This window comes from Trichechus manatus, unplaced genomic scaffold (genome assembly GCF_000243295.1).
Source record: "Trichechus manatus latirostris isolate Lorelei unplaced genomic scaffold, TriManLat1.0 scaffold00174, whole genome shotgun sequence".
NCBI classification, from domain to species: domain Eukaryota; kingdom Metazoa; phylum Chordata; class Mammalia; order Sirenia; family Trichechidae; genus Trichechus; species Trichechus manatus.
This window is the reverse complement of record NW_004444110.1, coordinates 78,304-92,647: the sequence shown is the minus strand read 5'-3', so window position 1 is coordinate 92,647 and position 14,344 is coordinate 78,304. Positions and strand designations below refer to the sequence as shown.

At 41.4% G+C, this 14,344-nt stretch overlaps 2 pseudogenes; both read left to right on the top strand.

Moving 5' to 3' along the window:
* The first annotated feature begins 1,978 nt into the window (after positions 1-1,978).
* LOC111822407 (28S ribosomal protein S22, mitochondrial pseudogene) lies at positions 1,979-3,672 on the top strand (annotated as a pseudogene).
* Positions 3,673-11,658: 7,986 nt separating this feature from the next.
* LOC101358437 (splicing factor U2AF 65 kDa subunit pseudogene) lies at positions 11,659-13,050 on the top strand (annotated as a pseudogene).
* Positions 13,051-14,344: the final 1,294 nt, after the last annotated feature.

The following is a 14,344-nucleotide window of genomic DNA, read 5'->3' as shown; positions in this document are numbered from 1 at the left end:
ATGGATTGCACCTCAACATAAAAAAAAAAAAAAAAAACAAAATCCTCACAACTGAACCTCTCTTTACCAGCTTCTGCTCTGCAGTCCAGGTCTCCTCGAGGTCAACTGGAATCGTGGCTTCAGAAAATCCTGCCGGACTATACCATTAATTGTCCTAGGGTAAAATGACCACAAAGTTATAGTAAAGCAAGAAGAAAGATTTTGTGTGGCAAATGTTCCAAGAGGCAAGAGTGGGAAATGGACAAGCATGCTACCAGAGATATGTCACCCAAGTCCAAGGAATGTTACAGAATCATCAATATATATTAACAATACAAATGCGTAAAATCATAAAAAGTTTCACCTTTTCACGGATTGGCTAAAAACTGCTAAATCACCTTGACTCTTCATTTTTAATTATCTTTCTTAATAATCATTGGTACAAGTTTTAGTGATGACAGTCAGAAGGGTCTTCATTGGTCCAAGAAATCTTATTATTTATTAAATGCTAATAGAAAAGAGTGGAAAATATGTGGGTCTTTTGTGCTCTATCTAAGTATTTTTTTTAAGGGGAAACTTTCTCTAAAAGATGTTTTCCAAGACTGTACCTAGCTATTGGTTTTGTATCTCAGGGCCCAGTTGATGTGTCCTTGTGAGTCCTTGCGAGCTCAGCTTCAGCTGGGTCACATTTACACTCAAGGACAGGGAATAATTGCTCCAATTTTAACTACTAAATCACATTCACTTCCTTTATCAATACCAAATGTCATTATTTGGGAATAGATGCTTTAGATTAGGTTCAGATAGCTGATAACTCAGGTCTTCTATCTTCATTTTCACACTTTTCCTCTAATTTCAGGAATCTTTTTCTTCCATATAATATTAAGATTACCCTTGCTACTTGGCCACTGTCAGCTAGAAACTCTGCTTCATGTCTTCTTTCCCCAGGACCTAGGCTGATGAAGCAGCCACCATCTCCAATGTTTCCAGTCACTGTATGTCTTAGGCTGTGTTCTCCACAGAAGCAAAACCAGTAAAGCATACAAATATATACCAAGAGATTTATATCAAGGAAATAGCTTATGCAGTTGAAGAGGCTGGAACATTCCAAGTCCATGGATCAGGCTGAAGACTTCTGATTTGCACAGCCGCAGGGACTGGTGAACCCAAAGTTGGCAAATCAGACAGAAGGGCTCTGGCTCACAGGCTGCGAAGACCAACGAATCCCGAGATTAGCAGTCAAGACCACAGGTTAGCTCCCAGCTCAAGTTCCAAGAACTAGAAATCACATGAACAGGAGCCAGCTGCAGGATCCATAGTAAGTAAAAGCCTGTGAGCTTTGGCAGAAAGTCCACCTATATTGAATGCAGGCCATACCCCCAAGGAAACTCCCCTTCAACTGACTGGCTACTTACAGCAGATCCTATCATGGAGGTGATCACATTATATCAAATCTTATCATGGAGGTGACCACATCATTATATGGCTGCCAAACTACATCATAACTGCCAAACCACCGAGAATCATGGCCCAGCCAAGCTGACACACAGCCTTAATGATCACACTGTGTAAGAGGAAAAAGAGAACTCCAGAGGTTCCATTGTTAGCAAAGTCTGCTTTAGTGTGAAAGTGAAAATCATCAAATCTTATCACAACTTATTGGCAAGAACTAGTCACACGGTTCTACCCAACCACAGAGAAGTCAGCAGAAGTGACCTACCATGTGCCCAGAAGGAAGATAAGTGAAAACATTTGGTGGCATGTAATTATGACAACTACAGTTATTTGACCTTTATTAATTTGCAAGCTTTATCTCTACCTTAAAATTTTTATGACCTCTTTGTAATCAAAGAAAAAGAAAGCAGTAATGCTAATGTTAACTTTAGACACGGTTACACTTAAAGTTGAAACTTTAAAGAAAGTAAAAAGGACTTTTTATGATGCTAAAAGTCATTATTTTTCCATTGTCCCCACCCCTTCCCCCTACAGCACAGTGGTCAGAAGCTGCAAAAGAGCTCCAGCCGCATCCCCAGTTGATCAGTGGCTCTCCTATGCACTAAGAAGGGCCCTGATCTCTGGCTCTGAAGTAAATAGGATGGATCTTGCTACTGGAGTGTTCAGGTGTGTATTCTTACCAGTCTAGGAGTGGATTCAGGGACCAAAAACTCAGTGTAGTCTGAATCAGAGATCTCACACAGCAGGGGAATGAACGATGGGCAAAGACTGAAGGCTATGATGGCCTGAGGGCAGATTGACCAGTGTGAGCTGCCAGAAGGACTGAAACTTCAGTCTGGCCTGAAAGAAAGCTCTCACACGGTGGGGGAGGGAATCAATAAGCAAAGACTGAATGCTGTGCCTGCTTGAGGAGGTGTGTGTGTGTGTGTGCGTGCGTGCGTGCGTGTGTTCGTGTTCTGACTGGTCTAGGAGCTGCTTGAAGGACTGAGGTCTCTCTATGGCCTGAACTGGAACTCTCATGGATGGAGGAAGCAGTTATCAAAGACTAAGGCTACGCCCATCTAAGAGATTCTTGTAGAAATTAATGCTTTCTGTGCACTGTGTATGCAGAGGAGTGAGAAAGTTAACATATTGTGATTTTCTCATGTCCTCACTTCAACAAAAGAATAACAAGGTACACAAAGAAACTGGAAATGATAGCCCATTCAAATGAACAAGACAAAAGGAGAAAAATCCTCTCTATAGAAGCCTAGAACTGAAGCTCCCAATCTATAAGCTAATGACCCAAACACAGTTGGAAGAGGCTACAAGACAGGCAGTTGGGGCAGCTAAAGTACTGTTAAAAATGCCACCAGTTCTGAAAGAATGGGCACCAATAAATGATGCGTTAGCTGAAAATAAGATTTCGGAAAGAACAGAAGCAGCCAAATACATGTTTACTGACATATCATATAATGTACCACACCGAGAGCGTTTTATTTTTGTCAGAGGACCACGTGGCACACTACACAAACCCTCTTGGGAAGAATGGGACCAGATAATACAAATTTCTTTCCCAAAAGGTCATGGAATTTTAACACCAATAATTTTCAAGGATGAAAATCTTAAGACCACATACCTCCAGGACTGGCATGCTGATATCCTCAATCTCTGCATTGCCCAGTTTGAGCCAGATTCTGCTGAGTATGTCAAGGTTCTTCATCAGACCTATGAAGATATAGATAAACATGGAAAATATAACCTTTTACATTCAACAAGACACTCTGGTGGAATGAGTTGGTATTTTGTAAACAAAAAGATTGATGGCTTGCTGACTGAAAAGATTCAGAAAGGCATAGTCCATGATGCCAACAACTTGGTCCAGCTATACCACATAGTCCATCCAGATGGCTGGTTAGCTCAAGAGACCACAGAGCAGGCTGCTGAGGGATTAAACTTAATTAAGGTCTTTGCAAATACAGAAACACAGATGGAAGCATTTGTAGAATTAACGCTGCAGGCTTATCAAGATGCATTCATTAGTCATTCAGCAACTTCCTGAAAGTATTTTTAAGTAATTTTTATTTTACTAATTACTAACAAGATTTATCTTTGTTAATATTGAACTGAATGTTTTAACGTTGAGATTAAAAAGTACTGACTTGTACAGGAAAAAAAAAAAAGAACTTAAAACAACAGTTATTTAAATGCTGAAAGAACTAAAGTAAATATAAAGCATGAAAAAAATACCCAAATACCAAACCCATTGCTGTTGAGTCAATTCAGATTCATTGCAACCCCACGTGTTTCCGAGTAGAACTGGATGCCATAGGGTTTTCAATGGCTGTAATCTTACGAAAGTAAATCACCAAGCCTTTCTTCAATGGTGTCTCTGGGTGGATTTGAACTGCCAACATTTTGGTTAGTAGCTGAGCACCACCCAGGGGCCTGCATGAACAAAATGAGAATGTACATAAAGAGATAAACACTATAAAAAGAAACTGGAACTAAAAGATACAATAACTAAAATGAAAAACACATGGGATGGATTAGAAGACTTAATATTGCCAAAATGTCAATATTAGCAAAAGCAATCTATAGATATGCTGCAATCCTGATCCAAATCCCAACAACATTCTTTAATGAAATGGAAAAACTAATCTCCAACTTTATATGGAAAGGAAGGAGGCCCCAAATAGCTAAAGCAACACTGAATAAGAACAAATAGGAGGCCTCACACTTTCTGATCTCAAAATTTACCATACAGCCATGGTAATCAAAACAGCCTAGTACTGGTTCAACAACAGACATACAGAGCAATAGAACAGAATTGAGAACCCAGAAGTAAATCCATCCATCTATGGGCAGCTGATCTTTGACAAAGGGTCAAAATTGATTCAATGGGCAAGAAATAATCTCTTTAACAAATGGAGCTGGCAAAACCGAACATCCACATGCAGAAAAATGAAACAGGATCTATACCTCACACCATGCACAAAAACTAACTCAGAATGAATCAAAGACCTAAGTATTAAAGCTAAAACTATAACGTTCCTGGATGATAACAGAGACGAAAATTAGGGGAACTAATTTTAAGCATAAATAGCCCTATATACATATTAAAAAAAAAAAAAAAACTAAAAATGCACAAATGACTGATGATGAGTTAGATAACTGGGACCTCCTGAAAAATAAATACCATGCTCATCAAAAGACTTTGCCAAGACAGTAGAAAGAAAACCTACAGACTGATAAAAAAAAATAATTGGCAACAACGTATCTGATAAGGAATGAATCTCTAAAATATATAGAAAACTTCAACAACTCAACAACAAAAACACAAATGATCCAGTTAAAAAATAGGGAAAGGAAATGGGAAATGTACACTTCACCAAAGACGACACTCAGGCGGCCAGCAAATACATGAAAAGATGCCCACAATCATGAGCCATTAGAGAGATGCAAATCAAAACTACAGAGAAATACCATCTTATCCCTGCAAAAATGGCAATGATTTAAAAAAAACAAAAATAAAAAAAACAGAAAACAGCAAATGCTGGAAGGTTGTAGGGAACTGGAACTCTTACACATTGCTGGTGGGATTGGAAAATGGTACAACCACTATGGAAAACAGTATGGCACTTCCTCAAAAAGCTAGAAGTAGACATACCTTATAATCCAGCAATCCCACTCCTAGATATATATCCTAGAGATATAAAAGCAGTGACACGAATAGACATATGTATACCATGTTCATTGCAGCATTATTCACAATAGCAAAAAGATGGAAAAACCTAAGTGCCCATCAATGGATGACTGGATAAACAAATTATAGGACATACATACAATGGAATACTATACAACTATAAAGAACAATGAGGAGTCCATGAAACATCTTTCAACATGAATGAATCTGGAGGACATTATGCTGAGTCAGATAAGTCCATCACAAAAAGACAAATATTATATGGTTCCACTATTATAAAAAAATCAAGAATAGATATATACACAGAAAGCAAAGTTCTTTGATGGTTATCAGGGATGAGAGGGAAAGGGAGAGGAAATCACTTTCTAGACAGTAGACAGTTGATACTTTTGGTAATAGGAAAGACAAGATCAAATATGGGTGAAGTCAGCACAACTTGACCCAGGTAAATAAAGACACTAAAAAGTACACTAAAAAAATACAATTTCTGTAAATGCTGTAACATATACCATTTTGCAGCCACAAAATATGTGAGCAGTTACATGGGTAGATATGGATACACATGTGTATAGAAAGGCATACACGAGTAAACACACGTGCATGTATAGGTGTATATGTAGGCATACGTTTATGCACTGATATACTCACTGCTGTTGAGTCAATTCCGACTCATAGCAACCTTATAGGACAGATTTAGAACTGCCTCATAGGTTTACAAGGAACGGCTGGTGGATTTGAACTGCTGACATTTTGGTTAGCAGCTAAACACTTACCCATTGTGCCACAAGGGCTCCACATACACTGACATACCCCCAAAAAATGCCCATTGCTGTAGGGGACCTTAAAAATCATATAGGCACTTGGCCAGAAGTAGTGAGGCTGAAGCAGGGTCCAGGGGCTAGAATCTGTTTTTATATAAAAGTTTGTTAAGAGATTATAGTTAATGCTGGAATCCATTGTGTGTGAGCATTTGTTAAAAGTTACAGTTAATCATTACGAACAGTTCCAGAAAGAAATGAGAGTACAAGCTGAAACTCATTGTTTCATTGCTTCCCCTACCTAGGGAGGAATTTTGCATGAAGGGTACTTTATCTTAACCAACAAAGAGGCTAGTCTACCAGGAAGTTATGCTCTCAGAAAAAAGCATATTACAATTTCCTTGTGACTGAAGTGGGAACCCCTTGCAAGTCACTAAGCCAAGAACACATGTTGCCAGGTTGTTACCAAGGAAACCTCCCCACAGTAATTAAATGAACTAAATGGTATCTAGCCAACAGAGACTCTTTAAACCAATCATGTATTTCTATATGTTATGCTTCTCACCTCTGACAATGACGTAATTTTTCTTAATTTACTTCCTTCTGTAACAGTATATTAGAGACTCTCTGATTGTGGCTCTGTGGATTCTGGAGTCTCTTGTGCCCAGTGCTTGCTGACAGATACCTCATTGCAATGACTGTCTTTGCCTTTGTCTTAGTTTAATAAAAAATCTCTTTGGATTAAATTTGAGTCTGGGGTCTTTTTCCATTACGACAACATGTTTGTGTGCGCTGCATATATACCCACATAAATAACAAACCACATGGGGGAACAGTTATAGGGGCTTTCTAGACATATCCAAACAACTAGCAGGATTGGTTTACTGGGTTAGAAGGCTTGGGACTATAGTCTTGGGGGACAACTTAGTTAACTGTCCTAACACAATTCACAAAAATAATGTTCTACATCCTAGATTGTGAGTAGCATCTGGAGTCTTAAAAGTTTACAAGTGGCCATCTACGATACAACTATTGGTCTCTACTCATATGGAACAAAAGACAATGAAAGGAATCAAAGGCTCAAAGAAGAAACTAGTCCACAGGACTAACAGCCTACATGAACCACAGCCTCCTCTAACTGAGACCAGAAGAACTAGATGGTGCCCAGCTACCAATACTGACCGTTCTGACCAAGGTCATAACAGAAGGTCGCAGATAGAGTGGGAGAAAAATGTAGAACAAAACTCAAATTCCTTAAAAAAAAGCCAGATCTACTGGACAGATAGAGATTAGAGGAATCCCTGAGACAATCGCCTTAAGATAACCTTTGAACTTCGATTTGAAGCTATTTTTGCAGGTCACCTTTCAGACAAATAATAGATTGGCTTATAAAATAAACAATATCTATACCAAAGACACAAGGAAAATATTAGCCCAAGAGACAAAAAGGCCACATAAACCAGAAACTCCATCAGCCTGAGATGAGGACTAGATGGTGCCCGGCTACCACCAATGACCGCCCTGACAGGGAACACAACAGATAGTCCCTGATGGAGCAGGAGAAAAACGTGGTGTAGAACTCAAATTCTAGTAAAAAGACCAGACATAATGGTCTGACTGAGACCGGAGGGACCCCAGAAAACATGGCCCCCAGACTCTCTGTTAACCCAGAACTAAATCCCTTCCTGAAGCCAACTCTTCAGACAAAGATTAGACTGGACTATAAAACACAAAATAATAGTCGTGAAGGGTGTACATGAGACTAAATGGGCAGCTCCTGTCCGGAGATGGGATGAGAAGGCAGAAAGGGATAGAAGCTGGTTGAATGGACACGGGAAACCCCGGTAGGAAAGGGGGAGTGTGCTGTCACATTATAGGGATTGCAACTAGGGTCACATAACAATATGTGTATAAATTTTTGTATGCGAAATTAAATTGAGCTGTAAACTTTCCCCTAAAGCACAATTAAATAAGTAAATAAACAATATCATCCATGAGTAACGTGCTTCCTTAAAAAATTAACTATATGAGACCAAATGGTCAACATTTACCCAAAAGCAAAGATGAGAAAGCAAGGAGGGGAAGGGAAGCTAGATGAATGGAAATAGAACAAACAGAATGGAAATAATCAGAATGCCGGCACATTGTAAAAACTATAACCAATGGCATGAAACAATTTGTATAAAAATTGTTAAATAGAAACCTTATTTGCTGTGTAAACTTTCACCTAAAACACAAAATATCTTTAAAATAAAAAACACATAGGAAAGAATTAACTGCAGATTTGATCTAGCAGAAAGAAGAATCAGTGAACTAGAGAATAAGGTAATCAATATTATGGAATCTTTGTGTTGTGGAAAAGGACTGAATGGAATGGTATCTATTAGGAGACTCTCCTCTTGTATCATTTAACAATGTATCAATGGATGGTTCATAGGCGCTCACAAGCATTTGTTTAGGGCTCACTTGAATCTTTTTAAGTGCTTGTTAAGTATTTTAAAATATACTAAACATACAAGAATATATAAAGTGTATTTCAAACACCATACGCCCACCATGGGTTAAGATATAAAACATCTTCAATATATTTGAGAACTTATTTGTACCCTTCCCCAATTGTAGTCCATTCCCCAGCAGTTAAAGGTAATCCTAAAATTTGGTGGTTTTATCCTTAGAAGCAGAGTACATGAGAGCACCTTACTTGTTAAATTTCAATATACTGCAACTGATTAAAACTTTGATTCAATATGATAATCAGAAATCCATCAGGACAAAATGTTCATCACAGCATATTCATAATAACACAAAATTGTAAATAATCTAAAAGGGCACCAAGGGAATGATTAACTAAATCATGATAAATTCATATGATGGACTATACTAGGTCCTAAAAAATCTTACTTATGTAAAACTTTTTAAATGATAAAAAGGCAAGGGTAAAAAGAAATACAAACTTGTACTTACAGGATTCTTAGCTAATTTTAAAAAGCGAATTAAAAAATTATCTTTCCTTCCCTAGGTATATGTTTATGTGTGGTGTGTTTAAGTGTATGCATACACAGACAATTGTTTTTTGTTTGGATTTTATAGAAATTGTATTATACTGCATACATTCTTTGGTACTTAAATTTTTCACTTAACTGTGTGTTTGTAAGTTTCATCTATGTTGAAAATTGTAGCCCGAAGTTATGTAGGGAACCCCAGGGTGGCACAAATAGTGAATACCTACTAACGGAAAGGTTGGAGGTTCAGAGTCCATCCAGAGGCTCATTAGAATAAAGACTTGGTGATTGTTATGGATTGAATTGTGTCCCCAAAAATATGTGTTGTAATTCCTAACCTATACCTGTGATTATACTTCCATTTGGGAACGGCTTGTCTTTGTTAATGTGGCACTATTAGCATAGGGGTGTGTCTTGAGTCAATCTCTTTTGAGATTTTTATAAAAGAGATTTAACAAGCAGGCTAGCTGACAGAGATGGGGGAAGAGTGATGCCAAGCCACATGAAGATTACCAAGGAGCAGAAACTCAAAGAGACAAGGACCTTCCTCCAGAGCTCACGCAGAGAGAAAAACTTCCCCTAGAGCCGGCACTCTGAATTCAGACTTCTAGCCCTCTAAACTATAAATTTCTTTTGTTAAAATAAATTTATTTATTTATAATTTCTTCTGTTAAAGCCACTCATTTATGGTATTTCTGTTAGACCAGTGAAACCCTGCTTCGCGGTGGCTCCCCCGCCCCGCTTTGGTTCACCATTTTTGTAAGCTACAGTCTCTAACCTGGGTTTCCTCTGAGCCCGCTGCCCTTGAAAACCACAGCTTCTAGCCATGGTTTGTATTGGCGCCAGATTTTTGTGCCGGCCAGGATCTTGTTGCATGCAAAGAACCTGTCCTTACCTGACACCGGACCTGACCATCCCGAAGGGGAAGATATATTCTCTCTCACACAGCACCACCACCACAGGCGCTTTGCAAAGCAGAAGTTCCACAACGCAGACTTCCTATGAAAAGTGACTCACCATGACTCAGCACCCAGCTCTCCAAATGTGGGCATGGGAAGGTTCCGGGTGTAGGGTTTCAGTCGCCAATCCCTGCCCCCTGGGTATTCGATGACATAAAAGGTGCCGGATCTCCTGGGGCGGGGAACGTGTGGTCTTTCGCCAGCTAGGCCCCACGTTGCTCCTTGTCGGCGCAGACAATAAATTACCGCTTCCTGTTTCCCTTGTGATTGGCATCCATCTTATTTTGATCGGCTGATAGGAGAGGACAAGAACCGGAGGAATTTAGTTACACGAGCATTAGGTAACCAAGAGTGCTCTACTTCTGAGAAAGTCAGCCACTATGAGTCAGAATTGTTTGTGGTAAGTTATTTAAAATATTCCAGTATAAGAATTTATCACATAAAGAACACATCCAGGAAGTCCAAGATCTAAATTATAGGTGTGCCAAAAAGAGGAAATAGAAATAAACAGATGGAAGAAAGTAAACAGTTAAAGAATTTGAGAAAATCCCCAAGATTTGAAGGATAAGAATCTCTACATTGAAACAGGTGACTGAACATCTAGTATAATGAATAAAAACGAAACTGCACCCAGGTACACCGTTGTGAAATTTTAGAACACTGTAGTCAAAAAGAATCGAAACTTCCAGAAAGCAGACAGCACATAAAGTAGGATCAGTAGTCCAAACAGACTGGCAATTCTCAAGATCAACACTAGCAGCTAGAAGTAATGACACAATGCTTTCAAAATTTAAAGTAAATATTTCCAAACTGGTATTCCCTTACAATTTTGAAATCTCTTTTGAATTTCTAGTTATCGTCCATGGTTAATTCCAAATACTGTTTATTTTCTTGAAGTTATGACTTATGTTTGGATTTATTTCTAGCATTTTATTTTGTGCTTATTTTTTCCCCGATTACAATATCTTTTGGATTCAGTTTTATATTTTATTTCTACCCTCCATTCTATTTTTTGTTTCTTTTCTTTTAGAAATTGCCCTAAAATTCTTACTTAAAGCCTGAAGTTAATCAGTCTCTCAACCCTCTTCTTGAACACTGACTGAATGTGTCTTAGAGTGTTTTAACTTTTACTGATTCCATTCCATGCTATGTGATTTGTTGTCCATTATTTTAGTTGTTTTCTTTCCTGACCCTTTCCTAAGACTGGTATATTATTATTGTTTTATGTATTCAATGTTTGTTTATATTTGCAATGTGTTTTCTAATTTATTTGGTCCCTTTCCTTTTAGAAAATCAGACCTTCACTCTAGAATCATTTTTCTTCATTATGTATTACATTATAAGTTTCTTATTGAGAATCTGTTTGTAGTAAACTTTTGTTGTTGTTGTTGGCCTGAAAAAATATCTTTATTTTGCCCTGAAATGGCGGTTTAGCAGTATATAAAATTCTAGACTGACAGGAATTTTTTCTCAGCGATTGAAAATATCATTCCATTGGTTTCTGACTTGTGTTATTGCTGTTGGGAGTGGAGGTAAGGTAGAATTCTAAGATGGCTTTCAAGATTCCCTACCCCATGCACATGATAAATGCTCTGTATAATCCTCAGAACTGAATTTGATAAATTTTATTCCTGTGATTAGGTTATGGTTTATGGCAGAGTCGATTTTAAGAAAAGGAGGTTATCTGGTGGTCCTGACCTAATCACATGGGCTTTTTAAAGCACAGAGTGGAGTCAGCGGCGGAAGTAGCCGAAACGGACAGAGCCGGCGGGCGGTAAGGCGAGCGAGCGCTGCACGGGGCCCTGCGCGGCCGCCTCAGCATGTCGGGCTTCGAAGAGTTCCAGCGGCAGCTCAACGAGAATAAGCACCGGAAGCACAGCCGCAGCCGCTCGCGAAACCGGGACCGCGAGCACCGGATCCAGAGCCGGGAGCGGCGCAGCCGGGACCAGCGGAGCGCCCCCCGGGACTCGCGGTGGCGAAGCAAAACTTTGAGCAGAGGCGCGGAAGAGGCTCGCGGTGGATTGATTCCTTCCCCCCGCCATGACAGGAAGGGGAAGATCCGCAAGTACTGGGACGTCCCGCCGCCTGGCTTCGAGCACATCACCCCCATGCAGTACAAGGCCATGCAAGCTGCGGGTCAGATTCCGGCCACCGCCCTCCTGCCCACCATGACCCCTGACGGCCTGGCCGTGATCCCGACACCAGTGCCCGCGGGTGGCAGCCAGATGACCCGAAAGGCCCGGCGCCTCTACGTGGGCAACGTCCCCTTTGGCATCACCGAGGAAGCCATGATGGACTTCTTCAACGCCCAGATGCGCCTAGGGGTACTGACGCAGGCCCCTGGCAACCCGGTCTTGGCTGTGCAGATCAACCAGGACAAGAATTTTGCCTTTTTGGAGTTCCGCTCAGTAGACGAGACCACCCAGGCCACGGCCTTGGACGGCATCATCTTCCAGGGCCAGTCCCTGAAGATCCGCAGACCTCACGACTACCAGCCGCTGCCCAGCATGTCGGAGAACCTCTCTGTCTACATGGCTGGAGGTGCGTCCACTGTGGTCGCCGACTCTGACCACAAGCTCTTCATCGGAGGTTTACCCAACTACTTGAATGACGACCAGGTGAAGGAGCTGCTGACCTCGTTCGGGCCTCTCAAGGCCTTCAGCCTGGTCAAGGACAGCGCCTCGGGGCTCTCCAAGGGCCACGCCTTCTGTGAGTACGTGGACAGCAGCGCCGCGGACCAGGCCACTGCGGGGCTCAACGGCATGCAGCTGGGGGACAAGAAACTGTTCGTCCAGCGGGGCCGTGTGGGGGCCGGGAGTGCCACGCTGAGCACCATCAGCCAGATGCCGGTGACCCTGCAGGTGCCAGGGCTTAGGAGCTCCCAGGTGCAGCTGGGCGGCCACCCGACCGAGGTGCTGTGCCTCATGAACATGGTGCTGCCCGAGGAGCTGCTGGACGACGAGGAGTACGAGGAGATCGTGGAGGACGTGCGTGACGAGTGCAGCAAGTACGGGCGCGTCAAGTCCATGGAGGTCCCTCGGCCCGTGAACGGCGTGGAGGTGCCAGGCTGCGGAAAGATCTTCGTGGAGTTCACCACCGTGTCTGACTGCCAAAAGGCCATGCAGGGCCTGACGGGCCGCAAGTTCGCCAACAGAGTGGTTGTCACAAAATACTGTGACCCTGACTCTTACCACCGCCGGGACTTCTGGTAGAGGCGGCCGGGGTGGGCGGGGGGCAGGGCTAGCAGGGGGCTTCCTCCCCTCCCACCCCCCTCTTTTCCACCTCTGAAGACGTTGGGCAGAGGAGTGACAGCGGGAAGCAACTGGAATGGCAGCCATTGGGGTGGGGTGGGGGCGGGGAGACACGCGCCCACAGACAGAGGGCAGGGTTGGGATGGGGACTGGCATACACGGGGCGGGTTAGGTCCCCCACAACCCTCCCCAAACAGCCTCTCCTCCTCCCTTGTACCTTCCCCTCCTCTTCCCCATGGTAGGAACATGACGTGTTTGTATTTTATGGCCAAACTTGAATTTTGTTGCCCTACCCTCAGTGCCCAGCCCCTCTCCCTTTCCAGAACCACAGCTCCTGCCCTTTGGCCCTCTCTGGTCCCTCCCTGATTTCTTATGTACTTGATTCTTTTGTCTTTGGTCTGCCCCGGACGTACTCCCAATCCCGTGGACCCTAGCCCTCTCCTACTCTCTGTGGCAGTTTCATATTTGCTAAGATGTATTTGCTCGTTAAACATTTTGTTGTATTTTACTTAAAAAAAAAAAAAGTATAGAGTATAGTGTGATGCCTAAGAACATAGACTCTGGATGCAGACGGCTGGAATTTTAATCCTTTTCTTGTCATTGACAGGCTGTGTGAAGTTGAGCACTTTTCTTGGCCTCAGTTTTGACATCTTAAAAATAAAATCATCATTATATCTTTCTCATTGTGTTGTTTAAAGGATAAAATAAGTACACCTACTCCTGACTTATTAACTTTTCATTATCTGACATTTCACATTTACAACAATAGTAAAAAGTCTATTATTTATTTTGTGCATTAACGACAGCCATCTGGCAGTAAGTTGTGCCAGGTTGCAAGGTAAGAGTAAGGCTGGCTGTGATGGTTAAGGTTATGCGTCAGCTTGAATGGGCCATGGTTCTCAGTGGTTTGGCAGTTACATAATGATGTCATCCTACATTTTGTGGTCTGATGTGGTCGTCATCCATTTTTGCATAACACCCTGGTCTTTGGAACCTGACCATGTTGATAAGTGAGAAGTGGGTGTAATACTTGTAAATCACTTAGAACAATGCGTAATATAGTCAGCAATCAATACGTTAGTTATTAAATTACTTCTTTGCAGATAATTCTTTCTATGACTGCCTTTATGATCTCTTTGTCTTAGTGTTCATCAATTTTACTGATTTGTCTAGGTGTAAATTTATTTTTATATATTTTGTTTGAGCTTTGTTCTTCCGATCGTATGGATTCATATCTTTACATATTTTTTCTGAG